Source organism: Lipotes vexillifer, unplaced genomic scaffold (assembly GCF_000442215.2).
Source record: "Lipotes vexillifer unplaced genomic scaffold, Lipotes_vexillifer_v1.1 scaffold1129, whole genome shotgun sequence".
NCBI classification, from domain to species: Eukaryota; Metazoa; Chordata; class Mammalia; order Artiodactyla; family Lipotidae; genus Lipotes; species Lipotes vexillifer.
The window spans coordinates 4,514,334-4,539,640 of NW_006789022.1; the positions used below are offsets into that span (position 1 = coordinate 4,514,334).

General features: G+C 47.1%; 1 protein-coding gene and 1 non-coding gene across 2 annotated transcripts in view; both read left to right on the plus strand.

The window, feature by feature from the left end:
* The first annotated feature begins 5,679 nt into the window (after positions 1-5,679).
* Positions 5,680-25,307, plus strand: part of VPS37C (VPS37C subunit of ESCRT-I) — a 29,209-nt gene continuing 9,581 nt past the window's right edge. Inside the window, exon 1 of the mRNA XM_007462189.1 lies at positions 5,680-5,728. The gene's annotated coding sequence lies outside the window, so the exon portion shown is untranslated. The remainder of the gene's footprint in view (positions 5,729-25,307) is intronic.
* TRNAE-UUC (transfer RNA glutamic acid (anticodon UUC)) lies at positions 10,151-10,222 on the plus strand. The gene has a single exon. It is a non-coding gene; the product is annotated as a tRNA-Glu (tRNA).

The following is a 25,307-nucleotide window of genomic DNA, read 5'->3' on the forward strand; positions in this document are numbered from 1 at the left end:
TCACCACAACTAGAGAAAGCCTGCACGCAGCAACGAAGACCCAACGCAGCCCAAAATAAATGAAATTAATTAATTAATTAAAAAAAGAAAAGAGAAAAAAAAGTAAAGATTTCCTCTAGAGACCAGAAGGGGCTCTTTCCCCTCGAGGGATTCCTGATGTGATGCTGCAGAGGGCAGAGCGGGTGCAGAACACCTTGACATTATCTGAGATTACATTTTCCCCAGCTTTGGTGTGCTTTTGCTCCTAGTGGCCCCTTTGACTTGTCTTTGGAGGATCTAATACAAGGGCCCCTAGACACTGCGTGGCTGTTAGTTGAAGGCTGAGAGGTAGGGGCCTGTGGGAGTGGGAGAGCCTTGGGTTAGGGCATTTTGAAGGCACAACTTACATTCCAGAGTTTGCTGGGGGAGCAGGCTGGAGCGTCCCTCTCCAAGACTTGCATGAAATCACATCCAGGCTTGGCTTCATCCCTTTTCCTATTCTTGCTTCCTCTGTGCCCTCACTGGTTTCTCTGGGAGCAACTTTGAAATAAATCACTTGTACATGAAACCTCGCATCATGGGCTACTTCTGGGGAGGCTGACCTAAGGTGGTCCCTTCTTCAGGCAACCCACTGAGACCCCGACTGCTATAGGTTCCCCTCCCAAGTGTTCCTAGAGCATCTTGACGCTGTCCCTACCGTGTGGCTTTGCCCTTGCGTGATTTTCTGAAACCCACACTGGACCACGTGTTTCAGAGGGCAGGAATCTCACTTGACTCACTTGTAAGTCCATGTAAGTGGATCTTGTCGCCATCCACCAGACTCCAATTGTCAAAACAAGGGTAACACACAGGTTAGTTATTAGGTTATGGGTATTAGGTTACAGGTTCAACTGTTATAATCAAAGTCTAAATAACACTGTCTTAAATATAATTTCATTTCTCCTTCATGTAATAATAGTAATAATAGTACAGGTAAAAATAATAATGTACAGGTCGCTCCACAGTGATGGGGACCCGGTTCTTTCCTGTTGCTTTGCCATCTTCAACATGTGATGTTCACCTCTGGTCTAATATGGCTGCTCCGGCTCCTGTCATTACATCTGCATTCCAGCTAGCAGGACAGAGAAGGGGAAGCAGGATGTGCCCCTTTCCTTAAACGGCATAACCACAGAGGTTATAAAATTACTTCCGCTCATTTGTCATTGGCTACAATGAAGTCACGGTGGCACTTTTAGGTGAAAGAGAGGCTAGTAAATGGACTTTCTAGCTGGGTGGCCCTAGACTAGGGGTTTAATTACCAAATGAAGAAGGAGACAATTAGGAGTGCCTGTTATACCCTCCTGTTTCAGTGAAGATAAGCTGAGTTACACTATGAAGACATAAACCCCCCAAATCTCAATGGCTCGACATAACTAAGGTTTATTTCTCACTCACATCTCGGGTGGGTGGGCAGGGAACCCTGCTCATCGCAGTCTCTTGGGGAGGAAAGCAGATGGAGGCTCCCTCTGGATGCAGGGGAAGTGAGTGTGTGGCACATTGGACTCTGGTTCTTAAAGGCTTCCACTTGGAAGTGACATATCACCTCTACTCACATTCCATTGGCCAAAGTAAATTCCATGGTCATGGCAAAGCTGGGGGTGGTGGGTACATAGAAGGGCAAGGGCAGTGTGATACTACTACAGAATATTTATGATAAGTAACAATGGCCACCACCCTTCATTCTTGTGCCTATATTTTGTTCTTCTTTGCTTCTCCCCACCCTGCTCCTCAGCCTCTTTTGGGCTGTAGATACGGATTTGGATGAGATTATATGAGAGGACATATACTAGGCTGTTAACTAGTGGGGAAACCAAGCCAAGAAAGAAAGAAAGAAAAAAGTCCAAAAACTATAAGAAAGCATGTTTGTAATCACAATTCTGCATTTATACAAGATTAGGTGTATGTGTGGTTTATGCATAAATTTAATAAAATAATAAAGGAAAGAAAAATTTTAAATATAAATTCATTTACCAAACCCAACAAAATAATAATAATAAAACTGTACCAGAGTAACCACATAGTAGTATCAGGTTTAAGTTTGGATGCACATTACAAAAAACCTAAAAGAACCATAACTTTAGCAAGATAAAACTTGATTTTTTTTTCTCCCACTTAAACAAATCTGGAGGTGGGCCATCCAGAACTTGACTGGTTTCCACCTCCAAGGTCACTTCATGGTCCAACACAACTGCAGGAGTTCCAGCCATCGCATCTGAAATCCAGACAGCTGTTTAAGAAGAAGGCGGGGAAGTCAAAGAGACTCATCTCCCAGCTGAATCAGCTCCTTTAAAGCAGCCTTCCAAGAAATCCCTCTTATACATCTGCTAATATCACAAAGTCACTAGTCATGACTAACAGCAAAGGAGATTGGGAAGTGCAGTCTTTAAGCTACTGGACATATTGCTATATAACAAAATACATTTGACTTTTTAGGAAACCCAAAAAATGGCTAATTCTGTAAGCAGCTACCAGCCTCTGCCTCAGAGACACAAAACCTTTCTGGATTGATCAGGCCAAACTACTGGGCATAGTGTGGGAGCCAGGAGGAAGCAGTAGGAGTGAGAAACCAGCCAGATGGATCTGACTTGTGAGTCCAAAAAAAAGAAAGTCTTCACTGGAGATCTCCTGAAGACTGAATTGGGGGTTATACATACCCCATGGCCAAACTTCTTTCGAAAACTGCTTTTCCAACTCAGTTCCCAAATCTCTCTCAATATCTTAGCTTCTTAAATATCTTGTTTTTGTTACCTCACATTCTGACCTACCTGTCTGCCATCCTTACTTTTGTTCACATCACTTCTCCATCCAGTCCACCAGCATAACAAAATCCAGTACTGAGGAGCTAAACAAACACTTTTTAGAAGTGGGTAGAAACACAATGACCATTTCTACTTTAACATTTTTTGTTCCTGATCAAGGTCATCTGAAGGACTGAGATGTCTTGGAATAGTGAGATCCCTTGTTTCCTCTAAAATCCCAACCAAGAATGTAACTTCCTTGATGCTGCAGATGGTGTGTTTACTTTTGTATCCACAGGTCTTAGCAGTACAGGTATTCAGTGAATGTATGTGGAATGAATGAACAAGAGAAGAGAGTAAGGAGCTGCTTTCTCTTTCTCTCTCTCTCGTTTTTTGCATGTATGAGGGCCACTCTGAATTATGAATGACGTTGGGTATAATCGAGGCATGGTATATGGGGACATAGGTGCAAGTGATAGGGGACCAGGATCAAAGGGGTGGGGCTAGAGCCATGGGAAGCTGAAAAGAGCCAGAAGTGGAAAATAGGAAGAAACAAGGTAGGAAAAGCAACTTTTTCTAATGCCACCTTCCTCAGACGACTCGAATCTCCTGGCACATTCCCCCCATCCCCCTCCTTTGCCCTAATTCTCTATCTTTAGTTATTCAGAAGGGCCAGCTTCACTCTCCCCCTGCCCCACCCTAAGATGACTTGGCAGTGACCCAGTTGATTCAGAGAGCAGTTTGTCATTTCCTCTCAACACCCTCAGTGGAATCACTGTGTCTATCACATTCACAAGTAATTATTGTCATTGTTTTAGGAGTTTCTAGGATCTGCATAAAGAGGTGTAGAAAATAGTCTTTGCCTGTCCTTATAGAAGTTGCTATCTAGAGGGAGTGAATGTTCAATTACAGAAAAATGTAGTAAATGCTAAGAAAGGAAAAAAAATGTTGGGTGTTTGAAGAACATACAAGGGCAGACACTTACCCAGTCTCGGGGGTACAAGAGAGGCTTTCCAAAAGTGGAGTCTAAGACCTAAAGGATGTGAGTGATGGGAAACCTAAAACAACAGTGGCTTACAAAGGTGGTTTATTTCCCTTTCCTATAAAAATCCAGAGGTGGGCATCCAGCAGTGTCATGGGGCATGGGGTTCCATGGTGTCAGGACTCAAGCTCCTTCTATTTTGTTGTGTGTTCAGGTATGGCCTCTCATCTCATGGTTGCCTCATGGTTCAAGATGACTACTCTAGCTCCAGCCATTGCACCCACATTCCACGGTCCAACACAGTACCAGTAAGTGAAAGGACTGCTGAATATAAACTGAAGCTAATCCATCAGTAGGGTCTTCTAATTTTTTACCCACAAAGTAATACAAATACAGGATTAAAAATTATATAGCACAAAAGGGTTTATAAACAAAAGGTTAAGGTCATCTGCCCTGGCCCTCCCCATCCTCTAGAAACAGTTTCAGCCCAGCTTCCTGGCAGCTGCTGTCAATGGGAGCCACTCTTACATTATGTTCAAAGTGAAATGTTCGTAAAACCAGCCATGGCATCCCTCAAAAGAGTTATTGGTGTCTCAGAAGGGTTAGTACCTTGAGACTGCTTTCCTCACTGATCCCTTCCGTGGTCTAACAGGTGACCTCTCGTTGGAGAAGGGTGATCACCTGACCCAATGGCCATTAATTCTTAGGAGGCCTGGCAGCCTATGAGGAGGCAAGAAAGAGTAAACTCTGCCCAATAGGGGCAACGGTGATTATCTTAGCCAATCAGATCCACTCTCTTTAGAATTTGAAATAGAAATTTGAGACTACTGAAAGAGTGTTAACACAAAGAATAAAGAACAGAGTCAACTAAGAAGAATGAGACCTAGAATATTGCTGTTCCTGGCACTATCACCACCCGTGGATTTTATTGTTATGTGACCCAATAATTTCCATTTTGCAGAAGCTGTTTGAGTTGGGTTTCTGTTACTACAGACGATGGTCTTAATTCAACATCCAAATAAGGTTTTGAATTTGGGTGGCACGGTTTCCTTGGTCTAAGAAGCTCTCGTTCTGGGGTCCCATTTTTACAAAGCTGCAATTTATGGACGCTGCTGAGAGGCAAACAGGGAATGGGCTTCATCTCCAGGCCTGGTTGTCCAGTACAAACTGCCTAGAGAAGAGAGCGCTAGCATCAGGGCCTTGCTTCAAGACACCACCCTCATGATTCTGCGCAAGTGAGGATGTTTAAGGCCATCTGTTATTTTTAAAGCACTACCCATACAGGATGGACTAAATGTAACCTAGGGCCTCGGGAAACAGCTTACTTTTCGGGAAGCTACTCAAGTGTTGTTTTGAGGAGCCCGCCAGTCAGTTCCAGACTGACAGCCACTGCTGTTTGCCAGGGCACACTTAGGACTGTGATCACTCCAGTCCCGGCGTGGGGGTTCCGCAGTCTGAGCTCAGACCATCTAGGGAGTCCCTCGGTGCTGAGATTCCATTTGTTTCCTTTCGGGTCTCCTTTGGGTCACTTTGAGCAGACGCCCCCAAGGCCGAGCTCTGTTAAAAAAGGAGACCCTCTCCCGCCTACCAGAGAATCAGCAGACGCCTGCGCAGGCGCACTCGCACAGGAGGCTTGGGTTCCGCCCAATGGGCGGTGTCCCTTCTGGGGGCGGGGCAATGGCCTGCGGGGGTCGGGCGTCCACCAGGCGCTAGAGGGATCTCGTGGGCCTTCCCGTGGGTGTGGTTCCGGGTGGCAGCTAGAGTGTGTGTGTGTGGGGGGGGACGGGAGGACTGTGTCGGGGTGAATCAGAGGCCCCCGGCGCGCACAACGTGCTGCGGGATAAGTGGCGTGGGCCTCAGCACCCAGCGCCCGGACGTTGGAGGGGGGGTCACATCCGGCGGGAGGGGGCGGGCCTCGTGGACCCCGGAAGTGTGGGCTCCGGCTCCGATTTAACCTGCGACGGCGGTGGCGGCGACGGCGGCGGCAGGGGTAGGTGAGAGGGGCCCGGGGAGGGGCAAGGACGGGGATGGGGGCGGCGCTGGCAGTTGCTCCCGGCGCGCCTCCGTCTGCCCGCCTCACCTTGGCAGAGGCTGGTGATTGGGCGCGAGGGGCGCGTGACTCCAGCGGAGGGCTGGCGCCCCTGCCCCTCGCAGTGGGAGGGCGGGAAGGAGGGAGGCATTGCCCGAGCTCCCCGCGCAGGTCGCGCCTCCAGCACACCCCCACCTCACCGCCACCTTTCTCCGTCCACCCCCTACTTGAGCGTCCTGCTGGTCATACTTCTGGTGACGTTAGAGCCAGTTTGCCCATTGTATAGGCGGGGAAAGAAGCCTAAGAATGGGGTTTGACTTGCCCGAGGGAGTCCAGCGGCAGAATGGGGTCTGAGGGACGCTCTGGTCTTTTAACTCTCAGGGCTATGCCGTTTGTCCAGGGCAGTGAGGTTGTGGCTTTTCAGCCTTGATTCTGTTCTTACCCTTTATTCTGGACCCGGACTTGGGCTGCCCAGCATCACTGACCACTCCCTATTTCTGGGCCTGCTGGGTACAAAGGTCATTGGTGTTTGTGAATCTCCATGCCTGGTTCCTCCTGAATTTAGAGAGCAGTGTGTGTGTGTGTGTGTGTGTGTGTGTGGTGTGTGTGTGTGGTGTGTGTGTGTGTGTGTGTGTGTGTTTCCACACCTCAGGGTTTCAGTCCCTGAGACTAGTCAGTGCTTTCTCAGCCACATGTCTGGGCTCACTCACCCTTGGGAATGTCCACTCTTAGCTCTGGAAACTTCAAAAACTCACTTCCCTTCACTTCAGCAATATCCCAGTAGTACTGTTGCTGACTCAGGCCTTTTCCACCCTCTTCATTGGCTCCCTGCCTCTTACCCAGGACTCCCATTTCCTACTGCTGTACCCAAGATGCTGCCACCTGTCAGGCTGTGACTGTCAGCCCTAGAGCTGGAAGTGGTGGTGACCAAGGGATTTGGAAAGGAAAGACTTTCTTTGGCTATTGTCCAAAGCTGCGACCCTGTACAGGCCTGAACTCTGGTTCTGGATGGGAGTGAGGACTTGGAGTGAAATGCTGGACCCTGAAGTGAGAGTTCTTGGCAGTCATAATGTCCAGAAAAGCTTTTTTCCTAGATTATCTGAGAAATCTGGCTTGGTGCCTTTGTAGTTTCTGTTAGGTAGAAATTTTTCTTTGTAGATTTCATCTGGGCAGCTTCTGATGGCTGTGTTTTGTTGTTGTTGTTTGTTTGTTTGTTTTTAAGGTAGCAAAAGCTCTGTTTTCTTGCTTGGCTGCCATGTGCTATTGGCAGTGTTCTGGGGGCTTTGTGAACATACTGGATTCTGGGAACACTCAAGGTAGGTGATGAGCCCATTTTGCAGATGAAGTAAGTGGATAGTAGAGATGTTAGGTAGGGTGCTACAGCCAGTAAATGGCCAAGTTGGGATTTTTAACCCATCAGTCTTATTTCCAAGCTAATGTATTTGCTGGATGTTAAGAATCATCTGTGATGCTTGTTAGAGATACAGAGCCTCACCTCTGGATATTCTTGCTTAGATTCTGGAGAGAGACCCAGGAGTTTGTGTTTTTTTTTTTTTTTTTTTTTCGGTATGCGGGCCTCTCACCACTGTGGCCTCTCCCGCTGCGGAGCACAGATGCACAAGCCCAGCGGCCATGGCCCACGGGCCCAGCTGCTCCGCGGCATGTGAGATCTTCCCGGACCAGGGCACGAACCCGCGTCCCCTGCATCGGCAGGCGGACTCCCAACCACTGCACCACCAGGGGAGCCCAGGAGTTTGTATTTTTAACACTTGCACTGGGTGATTCTTACTGTAAGGCAAGTTTGGGAAGCACTGCCTTAAGGAGTTTGTAGATTTGCTGAGCTTGGAAGTGAAATTATTTCTAAGGCTTCTTGTTAATTTTTTGCTTATTGCTGTGTAATTTGCTAATCTGCCGTTAAAAGGGCATTGGGGTAGCTAGCTACATGAATCATCTCTTGAACACTGTTGGCCAGTCCTAGTAGGGTTTTTCCAGACTGACCTAATCAGGTCAGCAAAGACCTTGTTTTAATCCGATTGGATCTCTGTTCGGAAATTCTTTTACTTTCTCCTCAGAGTCTGGAGTTTTCAGAAGGTTCCAGTTCATTCCTGGATAGTTGCCCCTTGGCAGAGAGATCTCTGTAAAGGCAAAGGTCTGTGAGGTTTTGGGAGCTTTAAAGGCATGTTTATTTAGCAGGTGTTTCCTCCACTGCATTTCTCTCCCCTTTCACTGGTTTATGTCAAAGGCTTGAGCAAATACCAAACAGCTTTGTTCATTGTGATTTAGCTGGGGCTGACAAGTGGAGCCCCTGGGGCTTAGGATGGGCCAGACAGGGGAGGAGAGGGGACACTGAACCATGGAAGTCAAACAGATAACCCAGGTCAGTTATGCCTAGCCTTGAAGACATGTTAAGTACTGCTAATTTATCTGCTCCCTCCTGGGCAGAATTAGAAGTAGTGAAAGAGGCAAAACCAGCATTATGCTGTTACTTTATTCTTCCTCTGTCCAGTGAACATTGATTTCTAATTTAATTTCTTTGTAAACAGAGGATGTACTTTGTATGCTTTTACTGTTCCATACATAAACATTTTGGGGTGTTATGTTCTTTTGATGAATTGACCTCCTTTACCATGAAATGACCCTTTTAATCCCTGATAGTGTTCTTTGCTCTGAAATCTACTTTGTCTTGTTTTAATATAGCCAATCCAACTTAAAAAAAATTTAGTGCTAATGGATTGATATCCAGAATATTTGAAGAATTCCTACAACTCAACAGTGAAAATACAAACAACCTGATTAAAGTGGGCAAAGGACTTGAATAGACATTTCTCCAAAGAAGGTATACAGATAGCCAGTAAGCACATGAAGATACTCAACGTCACTAGTCATTAGGGGAATGTGAACCAAAATGACAATGAAATACCACTTCACACCCATTAGAATAACTCTTGTTAAAAAAAACCCAAAAAACACCAGAGGTATTGGCAAAGTTGTGGAGAAATTGGAACCCTTATTTATATTACTGGTGGGAATGTAAAGTGTGCAGCTGCTGTGGAAAACAGTATGGCAATTCCTCAAAAAATTAAAGATAGAATTACCATATGATCTAGCAATTCCAATTCTGGGTATATACCCTAAAGAAGTATAAGCAGAGACTCAAACATATATTTGTACACCAGTGTTTCTGGCAGCATTATTCACAATAACCCAAAGGCAGAAGCAACCCAAGGGTCCACTGACAGATGAATGGATAAACAAAATGTGATACATGCATACAATAGAATATTATTCAGCTTTAAAAAGGAAGGAAATTTTTGACAACATGGATGAAACTTGAAGAAATAATGCTAAGTGAAACAAGTCAGTCACAAAAGCATAAATATTGCATGATTCCTCTTATATAAGGTTCCTAGAGTAGTTAAATTTATAGAGACAGGAAGAGTGATGGTTGCCCAAGGCTGGGGGAAGGGAGGAATGGGAGTTAATGTTTAATGGGTACAAAGTTTCAGTCTGGGATAATGAAAAAGTTCTGGAGGTAGATGGTGGTGATGGTCGTACAACAGTGTGAACGTATTTAATGTCACAAAACTGTACACTTAAAATGTTTAAAATGGTAAATTTTATGTATGTTTTACTGCAATTAAATTGATAGGGATTTTAAAAAATTAGTGCGGTATATCTCTTTACATCTATTTACTTTTGGACTATTTGTGTCTTTATTTTTAAAGTGGGTTTCTTGTAGACAGCATATAGATGAGTTTTGCATTTTGTGAAATCCAGTCTTAAAAATTCTGCCTTTTAATTGGGATGTTTAGACCATTTACATTTAATGTGATTATTAGTGTAGTTGGGTTTAACTCTCAAGGTCCTTCTACTCCACCGTCTTGCTCCAGGTAATATGTTTTAATTTAACATGAGCATGTCACTTGGGCTGTTTCCTTTGCAATTCCCTCTGACAGCTGTGCTTTGAGTCCAAGATGTGCTCTGAGTCTACTTGTTGGGTAGACATCCTGTCAGAGGTTCCTCGGTGGGGTGCAGTTGCCTGAGGGGCAGGCCTTGAATCTGAGACACATGGGGTGCTGGGCGCTGGGCCCTGGTGGGCTCCATCTCTGCTCTAGAGCGCAGTGTATGGGGGATCTACTTGCGTCTGGGGCCCAGGTTACGTCTCCTACCCAGGTTTGCATCTGAAGGGTTAACGACTCTAGCTGGGTTTAACTTTATCATCTTGCTGCTTGTTTTTAATCTGTTCCATGTTCTTTCTTCCCATGTCCCTTTTTTCCTGACCTCCCTGGGACTGAGCAGTTTTTATGATTCCATTTTATTTCCTTTGTTAGTTTATTAGCTGTAACTGTAACTTTTTTTTTTTTTAAGTGGTTGCTTGGGAATTCCCTGGTGGTCCAGTGGTTAGGACTCGGCACTTTCACTGCCGTGACTCAGGTTCAATCCCTGGACGGGGAACTAAGATCTGGCAAGCTGTGTGGTGCAGCCAAAAAAATACATAAATAAAAAGAAAAGAAAAAGAAAAAGAGTGGTTGCTTTAAGATTTGTAGTGCACATCTTTTTTTTCCCCTCACTTTATTGTGCTTCACTTTATTGTGCTTTGCAGATACTGTTTTTTTTTGTTTTTGTTTTTAAATAAATTAGAGGTCTGTGGCAATCCCACATCAAACAGATCTGTTGGCACCACTTTTCCAACAGCATTTGCTCACTCACTTCATGTCTCTGTGTCACATTTCGGTAGTTCTCACAATATTTCAAAGTTTTCCATTTTTATTATATTTGTCATGGTGATCTGTGATCAGTGATTTTTGATGTTACTACTGCAAAAGATTATGACTCACTGAAGGTTCAGATGATGGTTAGCAATTTTTTAGCAATAAAGCATTTTTAATTAAAATTATCTATTTGGTATATAATATCGGCTGCTATTTTTGATCACTTCAGGCAGGAGAGGAATTCTTTTTTTTTTAACGTCTTTATTGGAGTATAATTGCTTGACAATGGTGTGTTAGTTTCTGCTGTATAACAAAGTGAATCTGCTATATGTATACATATATCCCCATATCTCTTCCCTCTTGCATCTCCCTCCCACATAGTATGCATCTTTAACCTGTCACAGTCTATCATCAAGTGATCTTGTACAGCACTTTACACTAACAATAGTATACTCTCATTTCCTCCCTCCTGGCCTTTATGCTGTTGTCACACGTTTCACTTCTATGTGTGTTATAAATCCTGCAATACATTATTACTGTTTTTGCTTTAAACAGTGAATTATTTTGTAAAGAGGTTAAAAAGAAAGGAAAAGCTCTTTTATATATTTTTATTTTTTTTATTTTTTAAAATTTTTTTATTTGCTGTACGTGGACCTCTCACTGTTGTGGCCTCTCCCTTTGCGGAGCACAGGCTCCGGACGCTCAGGCTCAGTGGCCACGGCTCATGGGCCCAGCCGCTCCGTGGCCTGTGGGATCCTCCCAGACCGGGGCACGAACCCGTGTCCCCTGCATCGGCAGGCAGACTCTCAACCACTGCGCCACCAGGGAAGCCCCAAGCTCTTTTATATTTACTTTTTAATATATATTACAGTTTATCATTTCCAGTGCTCTTTATTCCTCTCTGTAGATCCAGACTTCCACTTCATTTTACATTCCTTCTGACTTGAGGACTTTTAAAAAACGTTTCTTATTCTGCTGGTCTGTTGGTAATGAATTCTTTTAGCTTTTGGATGTCTGAGAAAGTCTTTATTTTGTCTTTGTTTTTGAAAGATATTTTTCCTGAATATAGAATTCTAAGTCAGTTATTTTTCTTTCAACATTCTAAGATGTGGTTCCATTGTCTTCTGTCTTACATTGTTCTATGAGTAATCCACTGTTGTTCTTTTTTTTTTTTTCTTCTAATGTGTCTTTTTTCCTTATGGCTACTTTTCTTTTATTACTGGTTTTAAACAATTTAATTATGATGTGCCCTGGTGTAGTTTTCATATTTCTTGTGCTTGGGTTAATTGAGTTTTTGGATCTGTGGGTTTAAAACTTTCATCAAATTTGAAAACTTTTCAGCTAGTAATTCGTCAGGTATTTTCTCTATTCTCTTCTCTCTCTCTTCTTTGGGGACTCCACTTATATGTATTTTAGGATGCTTAAAGTTGTTCCACAGCTCTCTGATTCTCAATTTATTTTTCCCCCATCTTTTTTTTTTTTTTTTTTTAATTTGTGGTTTGTTTTGCGTAGTTTCTATTGCTCTGTATTTAAGTTCACTGATCTTTTCTTCTGTAGTGTCTAATCTGTGGTTATTTCCATCTGGTATACTTTTTATCTCAGACATTTGTAGTTTCCATTTCTAGAAGTTTGATTTGGGTCTTTTTTATACTTTCTATGTCTCAACTTAACATTCTCAATCTTCTTTAGCATCTTGAATATATGGAATATGGTTGTAGTAACCATTTTAGTGTCCTTGTCTGCTAATTTTGTTATCTGTATTTTTGAGTCTGTTTTACTGATTGATTTTTTTCCTCATTATGGATCATATTTTCTTGCTTCTTTGTATGTCTGGTAATTTTTTTTGTTGTTGTTTTTTGCGGTACGTGGGCCTCTCACTGTTGTGGCCTCTCCCGTTGCGGAGCACAGGCTCCGGATGCGCAGGCTCAGTGGCCATGGCTCACGGGCCCAGCCGCTCCGCGGCATGTGGGATCCTCCCAGACCAGGGCACGAACCCGCGTCCCCTGCATTGGCAGGCGGACTCTCAACCACTGCGCCACCAGGGAAGCCCTGTCTGGTAATTTTTGATTGGATGTCAGATGTTGCGAATTTTACCCTGTTGGGTGCTGAATATTTTTGCATTTTTATAAATATTCTTGGCATTGTTTTGGGACACTGTTAAGTTACTTGGAAACAGTTTGATCCTTTGATGCCTCACTGTTAAGCTTTGTTAGCTGGGACCAGACCAACCTTTAGACCAGGGTTAATTTTACCCACTACCAAGGCACTACCCTTTTCAGTGCTCTACTGATGTCCTGTGAGTTAGGAGGCATTTCCACTCTGGTGAGTGGGGACACAGATTAGTCTTGGCTCAGTTTGAGGCCCAAGGATTGTTCCCTCTAATCCTGACCAGTACTGTAAACACTCAGCAGAAAACTGGAGGGGGACCCCCTGCAGATTTCCAGAGTTCACGGTGTAGCTCTCTCCTCTCTGGTATTTGACCCTGTGAACTCTGGCTACTTTGGCCTCCCTAGATTCCCAACTCTCTCTTCCCAACTTGGGGAGACTGTCAGGCTCTGCCTTGGGTACCCCCTCCTTGTGCCATGGCCTGAAAACTCTCTCTAGACAGTAGGTTGGGGCAATTGTAGAGCTCACCTCATTTGCTTCCTGCTCCCATCCCCCGCTCCCACCCAGGAATCCATCCTCTGCTGCCAGATATCCAATGTCTGAAAACTGTTGTTTCATTTATCTTTTCTCATTTGTAGTTGTTTGAGGCAGGAGAGTAAATCTGGTCCCTGTTCCTCTAAGTTTGCCAAAAAGTGGAGGTTCCCGTACAGTCAGCACTTGCTGAGCACCTTGTGTGTGCTAGGCATTGACCTCGGTGCTGGGATGCAGACATGAGTGAGATGTGCACTGGGCCCTTGGGGAGCTCCCAGTCTTGCTGGAGAAACATGCTGATTCCTACGTAGTAATTGCTGTGTGGTACTTAAAGGGCACAATGGGAGGGCAGGACGAAGTCTGTGGGAGAAGGAGCAAGGAATGCTTCCCAGAGAGCTGACGGTGAAGGATCAGTAGGCATTTTCAAACTAGAGAAGGTGTAGGAAAGAAATTTTAGGCAGAGGGAATTGTAAGAGCAAAGGCAGGGCAGCAGAGTTGGGAACTCCCAGAGGGCAGGATCCTTGCTGTATTGATCTTTATAGATGTGGAATACTTGTCAGGTGATTGGAAGCATGTTGCTTTTTCTGGGAATAGGTAGAACAGAGAGTCAGGATGAAGTCCGCAGCCTCTGGGGGAGACAAGGGAGGTCTAGCTGGAAGGAGAGGCTCGGGGTCTGCTGGTGCAGGGCCTTGTAGGCCAAGCCAAGGAGCACAAGATTTTGAACATGATCCTAAACACTGGTTTGTTTGTGTTTTTTTTGTTTGTTTGTTTTTTGGCTTCATCAGGTCTTAGTTGCAGCATGCGGGATCTTTTGTTGAGGCATGGGCTCCTCGTTGGGGCGCGCGGGCTCCTCTTTAGTTGTGGTGCGTGGGCTCCAGAGCACATAGGCTCTGTAGTTGAGGCATGTGAGCTCAGTTGCGGTGCATGGGCTTGGTTGCCCGGTGGCATGTGGGATCTTAGTTCCCCGACCAGGAATTGGACCCATGTCCCCTGCATTGGAAGGTGGATTCTTAACCACTGGACCGCCAGTGAAGTCCCAAACACTGTTTTTTTTTTTTTTTTTGCGGTACGTGGGCATCTCACCGCCGTGGCCTCTCCTGTCACGGAGCACAGGCTCCGGACGCGCAAGCTCAGTGGCCACGGCTTACGGGCCTAGCCGCTCCGCGGCATGTGGGATCTTCCCGGACCGGGGCACGAACCTGTGTCCCCTGCATCGGCAGGCGGACTCCCAACCACTGTGCCACCAGGGAAGCCCAAACACTGGGTTTTTAAAAAAAAAGTTCTCAGCAGGGTGCAAGAGCTCTGATTGACTGCGTTCTCTGGAGATTACTGGGGGATGTGGAAGAGGGCTGGAGAGGGCTGAGTCTGCTAGAACCAGGCAGGCAGCTGCTGGGGAGGCTGGCTTGTGGTGGACGTTCTGCACCAGGATGGAAACGAGTCCAGAGCTGAGTACGGCCGCTGGTATGGCATTGCCACCTCTAGCCTGTTTGACGATAGCCTTTGTATAGATTCCTGCCTGAGTCCAGAGTAGATCTGAGGAGGCTCAGGCCTGGTTTCTCTTTTTCTGTGGCTACACTGTTGCCCCCAACACACCTGCCTGCCTCTGCTGGAGCCAGAAGTTCGTAGGGTCAGACATCGCTGGCAGGGGTAGGGTCCGGAGCTGCCCCACTTTATACTAGCCTAGGATGGCCCCAGATCAACGAGAAAATTGAGCCTCATCATCTCGGACTTTGAACAGACACGCTTGAGTGACGCCGTACAGACTCCTGTTATTTGTCCTGAGTGTGTCTTTGGCTTGACCTTAATCTTGATCCTTCCTTAAGGATGGTTGAACCGATTTGGTCAGCTTGATCTGCAGATTAGAAAGTGTGGGGTGGGGTGGAGGACTGGCAGCTGCAGTGTGAGATGCCTTCTGAGTCACCTCAACAGTTGGGATGGAGGAGAAACAGATGGAAGTTCAGTGGAAAGAAGCTGAGGATGGTATTCTTTTCAAGTCAGAGCCAGGGACCAGACAATGAGGTCGCTTCTCTAAGTGGCTGGGTTGTGTTTTACTGTCAGGAAGTTTCAGGAACAGGCTGCTTGTTAGATGAACTGTTTCTTGGCCATCGTCTTGATTGAAGCTGAATGCTGTTGATCAGAGTTATATCCAGCCATCTGAGTTCCGTCGCTCTGTTGACTGATGTGGTCTCTGGAGGAATCTTAAGTTTTCTTTCCTTAGTGTCCACGTGGGAGGGGCTTGAGTTGCAGAGGTAGGAATGGGCTGAGTGTGTGAGCTGAGCCACGGTGATGAGAATCATGACCCTTTATTGAGCCCAGCCTGAGAGCCGGGCGTTAGACTTCCTGGGCACTAACTCATTTCATCCTTATAAAAGTCCTCTGTTACTGACGAGACCGATGTATGGAGAGATTAAGTAAGCTGCCTCTGCCCTTTCTTGCTTCGTCTCCCAAAGACTCGTCCTGCCCTGTGCTCTGTGAGTACACGTAGCATTTACTATGCAGAGCCCTCCTTCCCTCCCTCTTTGCCCTGCTGGTGAGGCATCACTGCTGGAGGAGGGGGGCTTGGGCAGGGGGTGGGGCGGGGAGTGTTGGGATTAGCAAAGGTGAGGGGTTAAGGCGGTGATTTTCCAGCTGCCTTCTGGCAAGGTGCCTTGGGGGCCCCCTTGAGGTCAAGGGGAAGACTGAGCTGGGAGAGTAGGGCTCTCCCCCTACCCCTTCGCCCTGAGCATGGCCTCTGTGATCTGTTCCGTGCGCTGGGGGTTTGAAAAAGTTTCGGAAAACGACAGGAGTGGGCACACCAGGCAAATGGGAAGAGAGGATGGGGGCAGCACGTCCTGACAGCATACGGCAGGCTGTGCTTAGATGGCTCCCAGCTGGGGGGTCAGGGTGGGGGGAGATAAGCAGAAGAGGGAGGGAGGGAAGGAGGGAAGAGATGGCTAGCTTCAGGGAAGGCTGGAGGGAGGTGGAAGCAGTGTTTTAAAAAAAATGAATCCAGAGGTCCCTGGCATATTAGAGGTGGGAAGACCCACTGGGAGTTTGTGGAAGGGCCGGGATGGATGCACCTAAAAGACATTGGAACAAAGACTAGATAAAACCTGGTGATGGACATCAGAGGTGAGGAAGATGGCCTGGAGAGTTAGAAGTTAGGGTGAGAAGCTTGAGGATGCTGATGGAAGTGGAGGTTGGGAGGGGAGTCTAGTTTGAGGAGAAAAAAGTCTAGTTTGATGGGAGTGCCCCCTGCACTTGGCCCAGTAAACAGCTCATCATTCCTGGGTCTTCTCACTTGGGGGCCTGCCTCTGGGAAAAAAAAGAGTAACTCCTGTCAGACGGAGTTATTCAGTGAATGAAAGGAGGATTCGCTCATGTAAATATCAATGTAAAGATGATACTTTCCTTCCAAAAACCTTGTCCTGAGAGATTGTACATCCCTCCTGTAGATGGGCCCCCTTTATATTTGTGGACCTTTGTTCAGATTGGTCTGGAGCCCGTTTCAGAAAAAGCCACACCTCTGCTTCCCTCTGGGACCTGTTCTTTCAGAGTCCTCCCCCACGAGCCTAACTGCGTGCCTGGCAGGGTTGTCAGGCAGCATTTTACAACAATAAGTTTTATAAAGGTGTGAGAATGTATGAATTGATGCTACCTAGCGCTTGCTTGGTGGTTTTCCTAGCACCTCCAGAAGGTTTCATGTTTATTTCTTGTTAAGTCCTCATAACCAGCCCATGAGGTTGGTAGAGTTAGTCCCATTCTACCAATCAGAAGCAGAATTAGGAGGCTGAATAACTTGTCCAAGGTCATGTAGCTAGTAAAAGGTCAAGCTGGGGTTTGAATGCAGAATATCGGACTCTCAAGCCCTGAACTCTTCCCACTGCTTTTCACACTGTCTTAACTGTTCAGCATTGGGGGCTATGGAGGGAGCTTTGACTCCCAACCCCAGAAATTCCTTAGAAAGAATGAAAACTAAAGAAGTCTCCCTTCTGGAGCATACACACCAACTTTTCAGATTGTTGGGGCAGGTTAATTCGACGGTGTTTTGGGCCAGGTGAGAAGCGCATGATGGTTGGTTTGCTTTTATCAACTCCTGTGGGAAGTTAGGTGACTGAAGGCCTGGTTGCTTGATCGTGTGGCTGGAATCATCCTGGGAAGAGAAAAATAGATCAGGTCAACACGTATTTCCTCATTAAGCAGCAGGCTTAGAAAGGTTTCTGAGGCAACCACAGGTGTTTCTGACAAGAGGGGTGGGATGGGGCCAGTTCCGTATAACCGTGTGCAGATTGAACTGTGCAGGTTGCTATGGTAACAGCTTCTTATGCTACCATAGGGAGATGTGGGAAACTTACAAGAAACCAAAGGCCTTTGCAGCTCTCCTTGCAGTGTGATTTCGGGCTTGAAGTAGCTGGCAAGGAAAGGTTGGCTGGTAACTGAGAGGAGGGGAGTAATTGGAGCCAGTGCCTTAGCTCCTGGTGGAGTCAGGAAAATGGAAGCTCCTGGCTCAGTCACGGTTCTGTGTCATGGTTCAGTGGTAGCGGTCATTTTGCTTGACTCAATATTGAGCCCCGGGGGTGTCAGGAGTTGCCTCTAATCATCGGATTGCCCCCCCCCCCACCTCCAGGAGGCAGAATAATTAATACTTGTTTAGGGCGCAGGAGCTTGCAAAGCTCTCTCAGGGCCGTTTGCTCGTCCCGGGCACACATGCGATCCCCAAGGTAGGATTATCATCATGGTGCCCATTTTCCCAATGAGGAAACTGAAGTTAAGGGACTTGATCAGGGTCACACAGCTAAAAAGCTGAGGAGCCAAAACGCAAACCCAGGGCGTCAGTCCTCAAACTCTGTGCGTTTCTACTCTGCACCCAGCCAGGAGAGAGCTGGCACTAATTGTTTAGGCAGAAGCAAGGGACAAGGGGCGCTGCAAGGCATCTCTAGGACTGGCACACCTTACTTAACTCTGATCTGAGCACCCTCACACTTAGAAAATGCTGCGTTTTGCTTTCAGTCTTTACTTTCTTTTTTTTTTCTTTCTGAGTTTATCCTTGCATAGGATCTGATATCAGTTGAAACTATTTGTTGTTGAGCTGAACAGTCCCGGGATAGATCCCTGTTGAGCAAGAGCCGTCAGTACCTTGCTTTCTTTTCCACCTGTTGAGGTCAGATCTGGGGCGCTGTCCTGAGGTGAGCGCTCGCCAGCATCCTCTCCCCACCAGGACATTCTGCAGCCTCCCCCTCGGGGAGTGGTGAGGAATGGCACGGCTCTGGCCTGGATCCGCTAGGGGTAGTGTAGTCGCCTTTGGGCCTCCCTATCTTCCACTAGATCGTGTTTGCCGTGTCCGAGGTATGTGGAGCTCGATTTCGTCAAGATAGAGTAGTGGAAAGAAGTCGAGGCCAAGAGACGCAAGCAGCAGGGGCCAGTGGCTGGAGACTTTGCGTCCCCTCCCAGTGGTGTGTGGCTTCCCAAGGCCCAGGGGCTGCACCTGGAAACTGCCTCCTTTGTGCTGGCTGGCGCTGCTCTAGCTATGTCAAGCCCCGCACAGTGCTCTGTGACAGAAGGTGGGCTCCAGGACACCTGAGAAATGTCTGTCACCTCCCCCTCCCCTCCCCCCACCCCTCCTGTAGAATCTCTCCTCCTTACATGTGTCTCTCATGGAGGGTATGGTGTTGATTTCAGGTGACAAACCACAGCCCACCCTGTGTTTGTTACAACTTTGAATTGGTTACTGAAATTTAAAAGTGGGGTGATGTCGCAGTGATCTGGATTTCTAGCCTCCCTTGGAGACCCGGCAGGTCTGGCAACGCGGGACCCACCCTCCTACCTGCAGGAGGTGCCTGAGCTGGGCTGGAGCCCCTGCTTTCAGGAGACACGGTGTCTGATGTGCCTGCCTGGCCTGTGTAGGCATCTGGGTTTGTGACCTCTGTGGAGGTGAAAGCTGCAGAGGAGACAAAAGAAAGGTAGGAAGGAAGGAAGAAAGAAAAGAAAGAAGAAGAGAGAGAAGGAAAGAAAGAAGGAAAGGGAAAGAAAAAGAAATGGGAAGGAAATCTCAAAAAGAGGGGATATGTGTCTACGTATAACTGATTTGCTTCGCTGTACAGCAGAAACTAACAACATTGTAAAGCAACTATACGCCAGTAAAAGTTAATAAAAAAAAAAAAGAAAAGAAAGTTTTTTTCCCAAGGGTTGTTAGTGAGGAAACGGTGATGCATTTTCTCTTCTTGTTGGAGGGAACGCAGATTAACACCTGCTCGTTTCCCACCTCGTCCTGATCTCATCTCCTTAGAGTGGGTGGTGTCGCCCCGCAAAGAGCTGTTGTTTCTATACCTGTGCATGCCGTGCAGCTGCCTCCCCTTCTCAGCCCTCCTCACCTCGTCTCTGGCCTTGAGCATCTGCAGTAGCTCCGACGACGGCCCGGCTGTCACCTGCCCCCGACCTTCTGATTCCTGTCCCAGCACGAATGGCTCCAGCGACGAGGACCTGTGGGCTTCTCACACCCCCAGCCCTCAGAGCTGACCCCCTCCCCACTTCTCACTCTGCTCTCACCTGGATTCACCATGATTTGTTGTGAAGTGTTTCCTTTTTTAAAACCAAACTGAGTTCCTAGAGAGCCAGCATCAGTTTTTACATAAGGCTGTGTCTGGCACATAGTCAGAAGTCAGTAAATATTTATTTCCATCCCTCTGCTCCTATTTATCCTTCCTCCCTTTGTCTGGGGCCTTGTCCTGTTCTTGGTATATAGTAATTGCTCATTAAATGTTTATTCAGTGAAGCAGAAAGAAATGAATGAAGGCTGAAAAAGTAGAAGCAGCCCCGTCCTCATGTCCCTGTGTCTCGCCCACCAGCTGACTGCCTCGTTCTCTCCCTGCCTCTGGCTGTTTTTCTGCAAGCATTACCCTGCACTGTCTGTGTGCCGGCCTCTGCCAGGCCCTGGAAATACAAAGGTGAACGAGAATTCTCCTTGCCTTCAAGGGGCTTTTGCCTCTCCTCACTTCAACGCTTCTCCCCTGGGGCAGACCCCGGGTACCACCTGAGAAGTACCCATCATCCTCCTGGGCACCGTGGTAACTGGGAGGGGATCTAGCTCAGGGCCTGAGTGCCCAGGGCTGAGGTCGTTGGACTTGTCAGGCCTCCAGAAACAAAAGTGTATGGACTCTGCATCCCTAAATAGCTTCACAGTAACCCCCCAGTTCTCTATACTTGGTGGCATCTCTGGTGGTCGTGGCCACTTTGAGAAGCTCTGGTTTGGATTTTTTTCTGCCACCTTGGATGATCCAGAAGCAGAACACTGACGACAACAGATGCCCAGACTTTGGGGGCGCCTGCTCTATGGGCCTTGGGCAGAATATTTTCCTGTTTTCACCGCCCCCAGCCCCCCGACCTGTTTTTCAAATTATGAGAAGTGCTTGTTGCTCTCAGCCTCAGGCCTCATCCTTGGGTGACCTAGGATCAGGTGATGTCTGTGAACTTCTGAAAGAAAGGCACCGGTAACTTCCAGGGGTGGACAGTGCTGTGATAAATCTCGTAAGATGGAACTTGCCCGCTCCTCGGGCCTGAGATGTTGTCAGCGGGCACAGATGTGAGCCACCTCCACCCGGGAGGCAGGCACCGAGGAGGGCCCAGGTGATCGGTGACTTGTACGGGCTTGTAATCTCTGCATCTTGGATGACCTTATAACTAAACTGTACCCTCATCGCTCCCCTGTGTCGTTTGTGAAATCAAAATACCGGAGATGGGAAGGGACGCTGGCCTCCGGTGGTTCGACCCCAACAGTTTGTAGGACCTTGGGCAACACAGCCGTTTATAGGACCTTGGGCAGTACCCTTACTGTTTCTCTCTGGCTTTCATTTCATCTCTGAAGTAGGGGTGATTATGCCGTGTTCACTTTACTTACTAGGCTGATTATATAAATTAATGGGAGAGTTTGCAAAGAGGGCTTTGAGCTGTGGGACCATCAGGGTCCCATTTGACAAGTAAGGAAAACTGAGTGGGGCACATTTGGGTGCGGGATCCTGAGCACACCTATTCCAGAAGAAATGGGGACGGGTGTCTCTTCCACATGCCAGCAGCCTCTTGTGGAGCGGTGTGAGTGGAGGCGGCTGGGTGGGCAGAGCCTGGTGGAAGGAGCAGTGGCCGGGTCAGGGCTCCTAGCTCTGGTGTCCCCTCTCTCGTCTCCATAGGCAAGTTACATGCCACCCTACCTTAATTTCACCAGCTGTGAAATGGGCATCGTAGAATTGAGAGGGATGTTGAGTTAGAAACCAGAAAAGGTGGAATAAGAAGAAAAGCACTACAGCCCACATCCCACTATGGCCGAGTACATTTCACCTGAAAACTCGCTATATGGAAAGAGGTCCGCTTCCAGTAGTATCGAGGACTTCGGAATATGCAGGCTGATCTCAAGAGTTCATTCTAATGACCTGCATGAAATGAAGGTATTTCATACCTGAAGTTCTTGAGGCATTTCAAACATGCATGGCCTGCTTTGAAGTGTGCAATGAAAGGGAATTGACACAGGAGAGCGGCTTTTTATGACCGCAGGGCTGAGATGGGCTTTCTTCTTTCTGTATTTGAGAGTAGCGCTCTTTCCCAATCAGGGAATGGCAGAGATAGTCATCCCCGAAGGGTGAGGAATGCCAGGTTCTAGGCTTTGGCGCATACCAGCAGAATGGAATCCTCTTCCGGCCAGGGGGCCTGATCCAGGGAGATCGTGGTCTAATTAGGGGAGCTGTGGGTTTCATTCCTTGCCCTTTTGGGGTGAGTTCTCGCTGTCTAAAAGACACATGATTGTCCAGATCACCAGGTAGATAGATGTTTCAGGGATTTTTGCCGTGAGGAGTTTATTTTTTTCTAAGCAACAGTTTGTTTCTTTTCTTTCTTTTTTTAAAAAAAATATTTATGTATTTATTTATTTTTTGGCTGTGTCGGGTCTTCGTTGTGGCTTGTGGGATCTTTCATTGTGGTGCACGGGCTTAGTTGCCCCGCGGCACGTGGGATCTTAGTTTCCAGACCAGGGATCGAACTGTCATCCCCTGCACTGCAAGACCGATTCTTAACCACTGGACCACCAGGGAAGTCCCACCATGAGGAGTTTAAAGCCATCAAACAGAACCAGGTGTGGGGCTTCAGCGTTATCATTTGGGCCGGTGGTTGGAGGGGAAGGCATCTCAGGGGGCCGTGTGTAGTGGTACAGGGGGTCACACACTTCAGCACACCCTGGAATTGTCTGGGGTGCTCCCTTGCTTATTTATTTCTTGATTGGCCACCATTCTTTATTGAACACCGGAAAGTCTCCTTTCTCGCTAAATATCTACAGTGACTTATTATCAGACTTCGATGAGTGACATCCTTGCTGCTGCCCCCTGTCCTGTGGAAGCAGCAGAGCCTCACACGGGTTTTAGCAACATCAGGGACTTTGTGTGACCTGACCTGGGACTCTCAGGCCCAGGGGGAAGGCTTGGCAGCTTTGTCTTCACAGACTCACCTGTGGACGCCCACATGCACTACAAGTTCAAGAAGGATGGACGTGCACACGGGACGCACAGAGGCATCAGTACTACCCTTTGGTCAGCCGCATTAGTACAACAGTTCAGTATGTTGTAAAATACTTGAAAGTTTTATAAAGATTTTGTTTTGGTGACTTTAATCAAAACATTTCCCTTTTCAAGGGGGGGGAAAGTGGCTTGTGAAGGCAAGCCCGTCAGGGAAGCCAGGCCCGTCAGGGGGCTGCAGGGTGGGTCCTACATCAGCACCTCCTGTGCAGTCAGATGAGCTCCCTGGGCCTTCTGGGCTGAGAGGCCCAGCGTAGACCCCCTCAGCCTCTCCCTGCCTCGGCCGGCATGCAGCACGGCTCTCCTGGTCTGCTCGAAGCCTGACGTTGTGGCGGGTGTGCTCGTCGTATGGATCTCCCCGTGCAGGTGGTGGAGCTTGGGCTGTCCTCTCCAGACTGTAGCCCCCATGTTCTGCTGGTCAGTCTGGACACTGTGGTGGCCTCACTTGGTGGTGCTCAATGTCAGGCCGTAGGCATCTGAAGGGTAGTGCGTGTGGGGTCCTGGCGGAGACTTGGTAAAAAAGGCACAGGGGGATTGAGCGCCTGATTCTCATCCTGCCTCTGCAGGGACTCACTGACAAATCCCTTTCTCTCCAGGGTCTCTGCTTTTCCTCTGTCAGATGAGGCTACACCCACCTGAGTGCTCTCAGAGAGGAAGGGGCAAGAGGATGACAGATGCTAAGCTAGCTGGACACAGGTAGCTCAGGAAAAAGGAAAACTTCATTAAAAAATATATTAGTTAAATTATTATGCTGAGTGAAATAAGTCAAGCAGAGAAAGACAAGTACTATATGATTTCACTTATGTGTGGAATCTAAAAAACAAATGAACAAGCATAGCAAAACAGAAACAGAGACATAGATACGGAGAACAAACAGGTGGTTACCAGAGGCGGGGGTGTGTTGGGGGGAGGAGAGAAATAGGTGAGGGAGACTAAGAGGTACAGACTTGCAGTTGCAAAATAAATGAGTCAACGAGTATAAGATGTACAGTGTGGGGAATATAGTCAATAACTAAGTAATATCTTTGTATGGTGACTGAGTGTAACTAGACTTACCCTGTTGATCTTTTTGAAATGCACGGAAATGAATTACTATGTTGTGTAATAGGACTAACAGTGTTGTAGGTCAATTATATTCAAAAACAAACAAACATACAAATAAACTCATAGAAAAAGAGATTCGTGGTTACTAGAGGCAGGGGGTGGGGGAGGAGGAATTGAATGAAGGCAGATACAAAGCACAGACTTCCCATTATAAGATAAGTTAGTACTAGGGATGATAAATAGATCATGATAAATATAATTTATAACAATTTTATAGGTTTTTACTTATAAAAATATAATTTATAATAGAGGCAACATAAGTATAATTAGCACTGTATGTTATATATGAAAGTTGTTGAGAGAAAATCCTAAGAGTTCTCATCACACACAAAAATTTTTTTCCTATTTTTAAAATTTTATATCTGTAGGAGGTGATGGATGGTCATCATTTCATGATGTATGTAAGTCAAATCATTATGCTGTACACCTTAAACTTATGCAGTGCTGTGTGTCAGTTATATCTCAATAAAACTGGAAAGAAAGGAAGGAAGGAAGGAAGGTGAGAAGCCTCCTGGACTCGTTAAGGCACTGCCACTTCCTGGCCTGGTGACCTTGGGCACCTCTCAGAACCTCGTCTGTGAGGTTGGATAATAGCGGGACTCACTGTGTAACGTGCGTTTGAGGGTCCTGGTAACAGCAAAGACGTACATAGTGCTAACTACGTTCCAGGTACTGCCGTTTTACAGGTGGAGAAACTGAGGCACAAGTAGATTAAATAACACACCTAATAAGTGGCAGAACCAGGCGTCAAATCCAGGCAGTCTGGCTCCAGAGTCCATTCTCCTAACGTCTAGGCCAGTGGTTCTCAAAGTGTGTTCCAGGGAGCCCTGGGGGGGGTATCTCTGAGACCCTGTCTGGCCACTTATGAGGTCAGAACAGTTTCTACAACCTAAGACGTTATTTTCCTTTTTACTGTCTTTCTCAAATGAGTACACAGGGTAGTTTTCAGAGGGTTCACGACACGACATCCTTCTGATGGCTAGTGTGTGTGCTTTCATATTGTGTTTTAAAAATCTCTCACTTTTAATTTTGATACATATATCAATAGCTAAAATCCACAGAAATGAAAACTCTTTGGGGTCCTCAGTAATGTGAGGAGTGACAGGTGTCCTGAGACCAGAAGGTATGCCATTGGCTCTTGAGGCTACGCTGCCTTAAAGGTGGTCTCATCGAGCATGGATGTGGTAAATGGTTGGGGAGAGTTGGGGCCCGTCCTGGGGAACTGCGGCTCTACGTGGGGCTCTCCCACTGGGTGTGTGGTAGGCACGTCTGGACCTTCCAGGGCCCTCGTGGATGGCACTGTCAAGGGTGCCGTTTGTGTGCGGCCAGCCAGCTGCCCACCCTGGAGCTTCCATCCTCAGTCCAGGGGTGTCTCTGTGCTCAGCCCTGACTGTGGGAAGGAGCAGACACCCTTCTGTGGCAGATCCCGCTCTGGGTGGAGCCAAGATGGGTGCTGTTGAGGCCCGGCAAGTTTGGGCTGTGTTGGAGGCCTCAGTAACAAATCAGTGACTTCTGTGGTGTTGGAGCCTTTTGCCAGCATTTGTTCTAGGCCAGGCC